Here is a 12393-nt window from a genome sequence, read left to right on the forward strand (position 1 = left end):
CCCGATGTAGGCAAGAAAAGGACATATTTTATAATTTGAGAGATATCCATGGATTGCAAAAAACCAATATATATACCTAAAAGTTCAAATCACCCCCCTTTCCTTAAAATAAAAATACTTAACCAAGAAAAAAATGTTTAAATCATGGGCATCGCTGCATGCGAAAATGCCCATACTATTAAAATATAACAATGGCATACGGCAAATGGGGTAACGGGAAAAAAAAAATAATATTTGCCTTTTTCTTGTCACTTCAACTACCTAATATTTTTTTTAATAAAAAGTGATCAAAAAGTTGCACACACTTCAAATCGGTATCACTGAAAAAAGCAGATCATCCCACAAAAAATGAGCCCTCACACAGCCCATAACTACAAAAAAGTTATAGGGGTCAGAATATGGTTATAATTTTTTTTTCCCCTCAAAGTTTAAAAAAATAAAAATAAAAATAAAAAAAATAAATCAGTATCAAAATGAAAGAAAAATTATACAAGTGTGGTATCGTTGGAACCGAACTGACCTGGAGAATGAATTTAACAGGTCAATTTTAACGCTTATTGTACAGTGTAATAAAAAATAAATGAAAATCTTTATCAGAAGTGCATTTTTTCCCCAATTATACCCCATTTGGATTTTTTTCCACTTCCCACTACATGGTATTCAACCGTAAAATAGCGCCATTAGAAAGTACAACTTGTCCCACAGAAATTAAGCCCTCATAAGGTTAAACCCCCTTTGTTTACGTCAGTAAAAAGGTGTATTGGTGGTCAATAAGGGGTTAATGACCTATCCTCAGGATAGGTGATCAATATCTGATCAGCAGGGGTCCAATACCGTGCACCCCAGTCGATCAGCTGTATGAAGGGAAGCTCGCTGCTGCTTTGCAATAGACCAGAGATGCCCAACCTGCGGCCCTCCAGCTGTTGCAAAACTACAATTCCCAGCATGCCTGCACAGTTTACAGCTATTAGCGCATTGTTGTAGTTTTGCAACAGCTGGAGGGCCGCAGGTTTAGCATCCCTGCTATAGACATAACAGCAGCGAGCAGGAAGACAGAAGGAGAAGGCATGTGCACAATGTGCGCCTTCCCATCATACAGCGGATCGTGGGGGTGTTGGACCCCCGCCGATCTGATATTGATGACCTATCGTGAGGATAGACATGATGAATGTGAAAGCAGCACCAATGTCCCTTTCAGGCTTCCTCGAATGCCTCAGCCTGTCAGCAACCATAGATCCCGAGCAGTTGCTCCATTTAAACAGCACCAAACGAAGTACACGGCAGCATGTCGTCCAAGGATTCTTTATTCAGAATGGGTCCGTAAAAAAGTACAAAAAGTGCCAAAAATAGTGCAACATTTCGACTATGCTTGAGAAAGAAAGACATTGCACTATTTTTGATACTTTTTGTACGGACCCATTCTGAATAAAGAATTCTTGGACGACATGCTGCCGTCTACTTCGTTTGGTGCTATCCTGAGGATAGGTCATCAATATTAAAAGCCCAGAGAACCCCTTTAAAGGGGTTTTCCAAGTTAGATTGTTAATGGGCACCTGCAGGGATGTCAATCACTGGCCTCAGCGGTATACGGCAAAAGCAGAGGCAGTTGGGAAGAAAAGTAAAGGGTTTTTTTTATTATTATTTTATCAATCTCCCTACAGTTTCCAAGTTAAAGACCCAACCACATTAAGTAGGCATACGCCTAGAAAGCTGTAGAATAAAACCCTGGGTGCTATGTACAAAGCCAGTTAAAAGTTAGTGATTTCATTCTGCCTTTCCACTGCTTACTAATCCGGCCTGATCAATGTGAATCATCCACACTCCCAACAGGGAAAAGGATTATTTTCTTACTGCTACACATTGCTTAATGACCTGGGCTGTAACCAGCCTTTCAACTAGACCAAGACGTACAGTGTATTATGGGTGACTTGGTTCAGACTTCTCAGTTTATTATAGTCGTATAAACTTCACTACAATGAAAAGTGGAAAAAGGCTTGGAAAGTCACCTAAAGATAAATCCTTCAAACTACATTACATCTTTCCATATGAAATATATTTGGATCCTCCACTAGCAGATCAGTATTCTGTATGACACTAATAACAGATAGTACACAGGCCATAGACAATAGATTCTGGTGTTAAAGGGGTTGTGTCACTTTAGGGAATAGCATTTATTATGTAGCGAAAGTTAATACAAGGCACTTACTAATGTATTGTGATTGTCCATATTGCCTTCTTTGCTGGCTGCATACATTTATCCATCACATTATAAACTGCTAGTTTCCATGGTTATGACTACCCTGCAATTCATCAGAGGTGGCCGTGCATGCACACTATAGGAAAGAGTGCCGGCCTCTCTGGTGGCTGGGACCATGGGAGCTCACATAGGCTACTGCTTTTAACTATAGTGTGCAAGCACGACCACAGATACTGGATTGCAGGGTGGTTGTAACCATGGAAACGAGCACTGTATAATGTAATGGAAAAATGAATCCAGCGAAGGAAGCAATATTAAGGTGTCTGAACAATTTTGGTAAACATTATTGGCACCCCTGAAGATGAAGTATACCATGTAAAAAAATATCTCCTAAAATACTGTTTAGTGAAACAGTTTGGATAGATATATATATATATATATATATATATATATATATATATATATATATATACACATACACACACTAAACAAAAATATAAATGCAACACTTTCGGTTTTGCTCCCATTTTGCATGAGCTGAACTCAAAGATCTGAAACATTTTCTACATACACAAAAGACCCATTACTCTCAAATATTGTTCACAAATCTGTCTAAATCTGTGTTATTGAGCACTTCTCCTTTACCGAGATAATCCATCCCACCTCACAGGTGTGGCATATGAAGGTGCTGATTAGACAGCATGAATATTGCACAGGTGTGCCTTAGACTGCCCACATTAAATGCCGGGGGGGGGGGGGGGGGGGAAAGAGAGGTCAGAAAACCAGTCAGTATCTGGTGTGGCCACCACTTGCCTCACGCAGTGGAACACATCTCCGTTGCATAGAGTTTATCAGGTTGTTGATTGTGGAATGTTGGTCCCACTCCTCTTCATAGCTGTGTGAAGTTGCAGAATATTGGCAGAAACTGGAACAGGCTGTCGTATAAGCCGATCCAGAGCATCCCAAACATGCTCAATGGGTGACATGTCCGGTGAGTATGCTGGCCATGCAAGAACTGGGATGTTTTCAGCTTCTAGGAATTGTGTACAGATCCTTGCAATATGGGGCCGTGCATTATCATGCTGCAACATGAGGTGATGGTCAAGGATGAATGGCACAACAATGGGCCTCAGAATCTCGTCACGGTATCTCTGTGCATTCAAAATGCCATCAATAAAATTACCTGTGTTCGTTGTCCATAACATACGCCTGCCCATACCATAACCCCACAGCCACCATGGGTCACTCGATCCACAACGTTGACGTCAGCAAACTGCTCATCCACACGTCGTCTGCTATCTGCCCTGAACAGTGAAAACTCATCCGTGAACAGAACGCCTCTCCAACGTGCCATACACCATTGAATGTGAGCATTTGCCCACTCAAGTCGGTTACGACGACGAACTGCAGTCAGGTCCAGACCCCGATGAGGACGACGAGCATGCAGATGAGCTTCCCTGAGATGGTTTCTGACAGTTTGTGCAGAAATTCTTTGGTTATGCAAACCGATTATTGCTGCAGCTGTCCAGGTTGCTTGTCTCAGACGATCATGGAGGTGAAAATGCTGGATGTGAAGGTCCTGGGCTGGTGTGGTTACACGTGGTCTGCGGTTGTGAGCCAGGTTAGATGTACTGCCAAATTCTCAGAAACCCCTTTGGAGACTGCTTATAGTAGAGAAATTAACATTCATTGCATGGGCAACAGCTCTGGTAGACATTCCTGCAGTCAGCATGCCAATTGCACGCTCCCTCAAATGTTGCAACATCTGTGGCATTGTGCTGTATGATCAAACTGCACATTTCAGAGTGTCCTTTAATTGTGGGCAGTCTAAGGCACACATGTGCAATATTCATGCTGTCTAATCAGCACCTTGATATGCCACCTGTGAGGTGGGATGTATTATCTCGGCAAAGGAGATGTGCTCACTAACACAGATTTAGACAGATTTGTGAACAATATTTGAGAGTAATGGGTCTTTTGTGTATGTACAAAATGTTTCCGATCTTTGAGTTCAGCTCATGCAAAATGGGAGCAAAACCGAAAGCGTTGCGTTTATATTTTTGTTCAGTGTATATATCAAAACTTATATGCTTGATACAGATAAGCTACCAAAACAAAAACAGACAGACTTGGCAGGAAAAAAAGCACAGAAAACTGAAAACAGCGCCTGGGAACTATTAATGGCACCATATGCTCAGTGTGAAACACTGGACAAAATCAGGTTAAGGCTCCTTTCACACTTGCGCTCTTCGGTCCGCTCGTGAGCTCCGTTTGAAGGAGCTCACGAGCGGACCCGAAAGCCTCCGTCCAGCCCTGATGCAGTCTGAATGGAGCGGATCCGCTCAGACTGCATCAGTCTGGCGGCGTTCAGCCTCCGCTCCGCTCGCTTCCGCACGGACAGGCGGACAGCTGAACGCTGCTTGCGGAGGCGAGCGGATCCGTTCAGACTTACAATGTAAGTCAATGGGAACGGATCCGCTTGAAGATGTCACCATATGGCTAAATCTTCAAGTGGATCCGTCCCCCATTGACTTTACATTGAAAGTCTGAACGGATCCGCTCAGGCTGCTTTCACACTTAGATTTTTTTCTAAGTTATTAATGCAGACGGATCCGTACTGAACGGAGCATCCGTCTGCATTAATATGATCGGATCCGTTCAGAACGGATCCGATCAAATGCTAGTGTGAAAGTAGCCTAACCTGTGATTAAAGGACATCTGTCATCAGATTTGTAGCTATGAAACTGGCTGACCTGTTACATGTGCACTTGGCAGTTGAAGGTATCTGTATTGGCCCCGTGTTTATATGTGCCCATATTACTGAGAAAAATGATGTTTGAATATATGAAAATGAGCCTCTAGGAGCAACGGGGGCGTTACCAATACTCCTAGAGGCTCTGCTTTTTTTTTTTAACTGCTGCACCCTCTGCACTTTGTTTGACAGAGCCAGGCATGATGATGTTTTCACTAGGGCTGCAGCTATCGATTATTTTAGTAATCAAGTATTCTATCGATTAATCCAATGATTAATCGAATACTCTAATAAGAAAAAAACGAATTAAAAGAACATCTTTCTTTATAAAAACTCATCAGCCCCTCCGTGCCATCAGCCCCTCCGTGCCATGTCCCCCCAGTGCCATCAGCCCCCCCACTCCCATGAGCCCCTTCATGCCATGTCCCACACTGCCCCTTCCCCTCCCAGCAGATTTGGGCAGCTGCTTGATAAATGACAACTGTAATACTTACCTTTCCTGGCAGGGTGTGCACCTGGCCTATATGGAGTCCACAGGAGAAGGACCCGCAGCGTCTTCTTCCCAAAATTAACTGGGACCTTAATTTACACAGCGTCAGGCAGCGCATGCTGACTATGTGTGCACACCAGGCCCAGGACAGTGCAGCGCTTCACTCATGCTTCGTGGTCACATAATCAAAACATATCCTCGATGCAGGAAAACTGCATCTAGGATTTTTTTGTGTCGATTAAATCGAGTAATCGCTGCAGCCCTAGTTTTCACTACCTGGCTCTGTCAATCAAAGTGAAGAGAGGGCGGCAGTTGCAGAGCAAGCCGAGCCTCTATGTGTAAGGGCAACGCCCCCACTGCTTCTAGAGACTCATTTGAATATACTAAAACATTATTTTTCTCAGCAATGCGGGCACATACAGTCCTGATCAAAAGTTTAAGACCACTTTTAAAATTGCAAAAAATCATATTTAGCATGGCTGGATCTTAACCAGGTTTCAAGTAGAGCTTCAACATGCAACAAGAAGAAATGGGAGTGAGACAAAACATTTTTTGAGCATTCAATTTAATGAAAACGACGAACAAACTGAAACAGGCTGTTTTTCAGCTGATCAAACGTTTAGGGCCACACCTCCAAAAAAACTAACCCCCCCCCCCCCCCCCCCCCAAAAAAAAAAAACTGAAATCCAACTTCCAAACATGAACTCAGTAATGAGTAGCTCCGCAGTTATTGTTTATCACTTCCAAAATTTGTTTCAGCATGCTTGATGCAAGCGTTTCCATGAGGTGAGTGGGAACATTTCTCCAAGTGGTGAAGACGGCCGCACGAAGGCCATCTACTGTCTGGAACTGTTGTCCATTTTTGTAAACTTCCCTTGCCATCCATCCCCAAAGGTTCTCAATTGGATTTAGATATGGGGAACACGCAGGATGGGCCAAAAGAGTGATGTTATTCTCCTGGAAAAAGTTCCTTGTCCTGCGGGCATTGTGTACTGTAGCGTTGTCCTGTTGAAAAACCCAGTCGTTACCACAAAGACGAGGGTCATGAGGAATGCTCTCTGCAACATCTGGACATAGCCAGCGGCCGTTTGACGCCCCTGCACTTCCTGAAGCTCCATTGTTCCACTGAAGGAAAAAGCACCCCAAACCATTATGGCACCCCCTCCACTGTGGCACGTAGAAAACATCTCAGGTGGGATCTGCTTGTCATGCCATTAACGTTGGAAACCATCAGGACCATCAAGGTTACATTTTTTCTAATTAGAGAATAAAACTTTCTTCCACCTTTGAATGTCCCATGTTTGGTGCTCTCTTGCAAAGTCCAAACGAGCAGTTCTGTGGCGTTCAAGGAGACGAGGTCTTTGAAAACGTTTTTTTGTTTTTGAAGCCCTTCAGTCTCTGATGCCGCCTGATGGTCATGGGGCTGCAGACAGCACCAGTAAGGGCCTTAATTTGGGTCGAGGATCGTCCAGTGTCTTGACGGACAGCCAATTGGATCCTCCGGCTCAGTGCTGATGAATTTTTTTGGGGTCTTCCACTTGACTGTTTTGTTCCATAACCCTCAGGATCATTTAAGAAATTCCAAATGACTGTCTTACTGCATCCCACCTCAGCAGCGATGGCGAGCTGTGAGAGACCCTGCTTATGCAGTTCAACAACCCGACCACGTTAAAAAAAGGGAGAGTTTTTTTGCCTTTGCCATCACAACGTGTGACTAGCTGACAGAAAATGACAATGAATCCACATCTTTGCACAGATTTGCCCTTTTAAAGGCATGTGGTCCTAAAATTTTGATCAGATGAAAAACATGATGTTTTGTCTCACTCTCATTTCTTCTTGTTGGATGCTGAAGCTCTACTTGGAACCTTGTTAAGATCCAACAATGTAAAATATGATTTTTTGCCATTTTTCAAGTGGTCTTAAACTTTTGATCAGGACTGTATAAACATGGGACCAACACAGATGCCTTCAGCTGCCAAGCACACACAACAGGTCAGCCAGGTTCATAGGTATAAATCTGATGACAGATTCCCTTTAAAGGGGTTATCAAACCCCTATAATGCACCCCCAAATGCCCGGGGCCCCTCACACAGAGTGTACTTACCTAGCTGCCCAGCACCTGCGTCGGTTCTGATGTTCACACGGCCGCTGCTGCATCTCCCCCATCGCGCGGATCAAAACGTCCGTCCGGGGGCTAGGGATGCCAATAGCAGGCCGTGACAGGGACAAGCTTCCCTAGCATCGCGGGTGAAACTAGGGAGGCTTGGTCCCATAATGGCCTTCTATTGCCTCCCCCCCTTCCCGGTATGTCTTGATGCAGTGGCACACATGCGAGTATCAGATGCAATGCGGGTGCCAGGGAGCAAAGTAAATACAATCTGTGTGATGGGCCTGAGCTTTTAGAGAGGCATTATAGGGGTTGTATACCCCCTTTAATTAGACTCACATGACATCAGGGCTCACATGACATTAGCCTATGTTCAGCGGCTTTGATACTTAAAGTGAACTTGTGACGTTGAACATGGCGTCTGAGCTGCAGGCAGCATGTTATAGAGCAGGATGAGCTGAGCAGATTGGGATATAATGTGGGAAAGGATTCAGTATAAGTTGTAGTTCATGCTTTGAATTCCTGCTCATAAGTTGCCTCCCAACATCATCTGTTGAGGGAGAGCCAGCACCTCCCGGTACACATTAGTTTTGTTGGGTTAGGGCCCATTCACACGACCCTGATCGCACCCGGAAACACGGACTGAATGTTGGCAGCATCTCCCGGGCCCACCGCGGCTCCACTGACCCAAACTGACTGTATCATAGTAATGCGAGTAGACTGTAATAGCCCCGTGATCAGTGATGACCAGTTCGCATGCGAACAAATGCGGGCTGCCATCATTTTTCACAAGTCACGGCGAGGCACAGGTAAGTCCTTACCTGTGCCGCGAGCCGGTCTAAAAACAAATGCTGTCACCGGGAGCAGGCAGTTCCGAGAACAACCCAATGAAGGCCCCCGTGGCTTTCCTTGGAACTGCCTGCTCCCGCTGACCGCACTTGTTTTCAGACCGGCTCGCGGCACAGGTAAGGGCTTACCTGTGCCTCGCCGGACTTGTGAAAAAAGATGGCAGCTCGCATATATTCGCGGGCAAACAAGCCATCACTGCCCACGATTAGATTGAGACTGACTTATAAATTATGGACCATGTTTCATGGGCCAATCGCAGTCATGTGAATCAGCCCTTAGGTCAACAATACCCTAATGTCAGCTTTTCAATGAAAGGAAACCAGACAGGTTTGCAACTCGACTTGTGATACTAAAATGTAATCTCACTGAAGAGCATTTGCTGTGTCTGATCAGTTCTTCTAGGTATCAGCCATTGGAGGATGCAGCAGTTTTGTGAGTGGGAATAGATACACTCACCATGACCTTGGTTCATCTCAGTGGCCTCGAACTGATAGCGGACCGGCTGGAGGTTACATATTTTCAACAGCTGGAGAGCAGAAGATTCAAGACCACTGGTTCATCCATAGTTTTATCTCCTATTCTGATGGGAATCGACCTCCAGGAATGGGTGTATATCAGCAGTATGCCTTTCAAGGTGGTTTACTTTACCCTTCCTACAAATTATGTACTTCGAATAATAATATGCTTCTGATGATCACAGAGGTGCAACTTCTGTACCCATACAATCAACATGGGAGACCAGTTGTAACCGACAGCCACACACTCAATGGTATGGCCACTGGCCAAGTCACAAATGAAAAAACTACTAATAAACTTTTTATTTAATAAATATCACAAAAACAAATACTTCAAATGGGTTTTCCAGTCTTTAAAAATGATGTGTGAATTGTATATGCAGTAATATAGGTCACTTACTAATCCGTGGCCTCTGACAACGTGGTTATCTCCCCACTCTCTAATGCACAGGATGTCACACATCACACACCTCATTGGTTCTCCCTCCTCACCATATAGGTATTCCATTGTCAGCTTACTACTGCTGTGAGGGGAAGATTTTAGCTGAAGAGTAATCCTCATGATAATAATAAGTGTAGAATTGGGATGACAGTTTGACAGCATACTGTTCTTTTGATAGGCCTTGATAAAGATGCCCACAGAAGAGCACTGCGCTGATTAGTGTAATGTAATCAATCACTACAGGGGGCTTTCTCTGGTCACAGTGATTAGTGATGTAGACTCAGTGCAAGCAGTAGTAGTACCGCCTATAATAGTGCCTCCCGTTAAATACAATTTACAGGATGATCTGGAAAAGTGTCTTATGCTACCTGAACATATTTTAGAGATCAGATAATTAGATTATATCAGTGTGGAATAGATAAAACAACATTAGCTGGTGTGTGGCAACCACTGCCTACCTTCAAACAGCCGTGATTTTACATAGTCTTCCCATCTACCAAAGATGAAAGATACAAGTGCATAAACACTGACTCAAGGTACTAAATTCATAAAAATCCATTTTACACAAATTGTACAAGCTTAAATATAATACCATATTAAAACCTCACTCCAACAACGTCTCCCTTTGGAGTTTAAGGATAAGCCAACCACGTCATCAACCATCACTAAAAAGTAAAATGAATGTGAATAAACATGAAAGAAAACCGCTTAGGATTAGAAAACATGGCTGCTTTCTTCCAAAAACACTGCAACACCCGTCCATGGGATGGATTTGCATTGCACACCCCACACAACCTGTGGAAATGAGTGCCGTCTTGAACAATCTCTTTAATTATGGACCACATGGAAGAGAATTGTACCATATTGGAAGAGTCTAACAATACCTTTTAAAATGTGGCAGCTAAGGAGATCAGCAGATCGGGGCGATCAACCCTTGGAAACAGCTGAGGAGACCACAACAATTCAAGCATTTTCCTTCCAAAGTCTACTGCAGAGGAAATGTAATATTACATGGTACCAATTCAGAAGTAACACAAGGATTGCTCAAAGCCACCAGAACAGGACCCAGAAGGGTCATGAGCAGAGGAAACCCTTCTATGAGGTTAATATGGACTAATGGGCATATGTACAAGTCTTCACAAAACAATTCCTTTAAGGCTAGTTTCACAGTAGTGTTAATGAGATCCAGCAGGGACAGACGGCACCGACACTGCCTGAATGCCCACCGGCTTTGGCCGCAACCTGGCAAATATGCAGAGAATCGGGCAGTCAAACACCAGTTTTTGTCTGCATGATTCTCTGCACATTTACCAGGTTTTGGCCGGATCTACGCTGGTCCCCATTATAATTAATGGGGCCGGTGAGCATTCAGGCATTGTCCGGTAATGTTGTGAAACTAGCCTAAGAATGAGCACCAGATCTCCTCTTCTGATCAACACAAATTCCAGAAAAGCCCTCTAGCATCGAGACACAAGCAGTGTAGACCATGGTACATGGAAATCTACCCTAATGCTCTTAAAGAGGACCCGTCACCTCTCCTGACAGGTCAGTTTTAGTAACTACTTGCACTACCCATGTTATAACAATTCTGAAGCATGTATTCTTCTGACCCTGTGCTGTGCCATTGTTCTATTATTTCTGCTAGAAGTTTACAAAAAAAATGACCAGCAGTCTGCAGTAAAGGTACTGCTAGGTGTTACCTATAGGTGGGGTGTCTATAGCTGCTGCTGGTGTCAGACTGAGCAGGGACACACTCCCTTACTGGTAACACCCATCTGTACCTTTACTGCAAGCAATTCATTCATAACTTCTAGTAGAAATAACAGAGGATGGCACAACATAAGAAAAAAAATAGACTCTCCAGAATAGTTATTACATGGGGAATGCAAGTAGTTATAAAAGAGGTCACAAGTCCTCTTTAAAGAAACCATGGCAGCATGAACAACCTTATTAACCCTTAGGATACCGGAGGTTTTCACATCTTCATTTTTCTTCCCTATCTTCCTTGAGCCATAACTTTTTTATTTTTCCGTTCACATAGCTGTATGAGGGCTTATTGTTTTGCAGGACAAGTTGTACTTTCTAATGCCACCGTTTGAATATGGCATACAATGTAGTGGGAAATTCCAAAGGGGGTGAAATTGGGAAAAAAAAAAATGCAATTCTTCCACAGCTTTAAGGGTTTTGTTCCCACGGCGTTCCGTTTGCAACAAAAGTGACCTGTGCAAACTACAAATTGGCGTGGTATTAAAAAGCAGGACGTGCTCAACCCCACATGCAGTGGTGCATCTATACCGGGGGGCAGATCCTGCACTTCTGGCCCGCTGCTAATGGCAATCCCCAGCTAAAATGCATACAATGGTGGATGCCTGCAACGGACCACAAGTACCACAATGGATATCCTACACAGGATAGCAAATGTGTGGATGTGATAAACAGTAAAAATAACATAACAAAAACAGAGACAGGTGCACTCTGCGGTCTTACTAACCCTCGTACTGGCGTAAAATTGAGAATTAGCCAACATATCCTGCATGGAGGACGTGTCTGAGCCTGAGCACCAATCTTTAATGAGCATGATGAGTCCCAGCAGGCAGTATGGCTGGTTTAATAGGGTTGATCATGCTGACAGAGCCTCTTTAAAGCATCCATGTGCCATCATACCTAGAACTCCATACTTAAGAGTTCGTCCACAAAAGGTTTTTTTAGTGGTTTTAATAATTTTTAATTTTTTTTGTAGATGGTAGCTGGAAGTCTATAGGAATTAGGATACTTTATCTTATTTTTTGGGGGCTTCTGCCATATTGGTGTTTCGGTCGTTCGTTTAAAAACATAGTACGTCAAAGCTCTGGCATTTTGACTTATCTATAGAAAATAAAATTCCAGAAAAAAAAAAAAAAGTGTTCACACACTTCACGCTATAAAAATCAGATTCGGTATGGGGGAAAAACGGGAGCAGTTTCTATGGCTTCTTTTAGTCAACAAAAAAAAACACCAGAGCAAATGCGTGTATATAGGGGTCCTTAACACCTACTGAGCTC

General features: G+C 43.5%; 1 protein-coding gene across 3 annotated transcripts in view; it reads right to left on the reverse strand.

Moving 5' to 3' along the window:
* Positions 1 to 12393, reverse strand: part of ARFIP1 (ADP ribosylation factor interacting protein 1) — a 183831-nt gene that overhangs the window by 74559 nt on the left and 96879 nt on the right. The gene's annotated exons all lie outside the window — the stretch shown is intronic.

This window comes from Bufo gargarizans, chromosome 1 (genome assembly GCF_014858855.1).
Source record: "Bufo gargarizans isolate SCDJY-AF-19 chromosome 1, ASM1485885v1, whole genome shotgun sequence".
Lineage (NCBI taxonomy): Eukaryota > Metazoa > Chordata > Amphibia > Anura > Bufonidae > Bufo > Bufo gargarizans.